This window comes from Penaeus chinensis, chromosome 34 (genome assembly GCF_019202785.1).
Source record: "Penaeus chinensis breed Huanghai No. 1 chromosome 34, ASM1920278v2, whole genome shotgun sequence".
Lineage (NCBI taxonomy): Eukaryota > Metazoa > Arthropoda > Malacostraca > Decapoda > Penaeidae > Penaeus > Penaeus chinensis.
This window is the reverse complement of record NC_061852.1, coordinates 25,082,261-25,082,959: the sequence shown is the minus strand read 5'-3', so window position 1 is coordinate 25,082,959 and position 699 is coordinate 25,082,261.

Genomic DNA, 699 nt, shown 5'->3' with positions numbered 1-699 from the left:
TGGCCCGTTATCTGATGAAAGTTTTTCCTGTAATAACTTTACACGTAAATAACTCGTAACTACACAATGTATTTTCCTCATAATGTAACCTTTTCTGCACTTGAATTCCCATACACCATGAACACACAAAAAAAAAAAAAAATGCACTTCACAGAACGACCAGACGCCACAAGAGAAATAAAAAAACTGCTGAAATTTTCGAATCTGGCGGATGAATACAAATTGAGAACTATCTGATAAAAAGCAGGATTTCTAATTTAAATTTGTAATTATTCCTGTACAAACTTTGTATGTGAATGTTAGGTTATTACACAGATACACGTAAGTTTGTGATTTCACGCAGAAAAGATAATCATATATGAATGTATGAAACCTGGATCTAGTTTCATCAGCGGAGGAAAAGATAACGAGGGATAGCGAGATTGATTAATTCATTTCGTCGATATAATGAGATTGTCTGATTATTAACTGTAAAAATGGTTCTGTATAGTCTTGAATTTTAAAAATTCAAGAATGTTGCTTCATATAACGTGATCATTTTAGGCTTATATATCACTCTATTTCTGCTTTGTCACTCTTTAGAATTCGTCTGCTAATGTCGAAAAGAAAAGCTATCGATGCAGCTTTGTGGAGAATTCGTAGATGTAGAATATATGTAGAATTAAGTTGTTATTGTGTTTTTAGAGGAATATAAAGCAA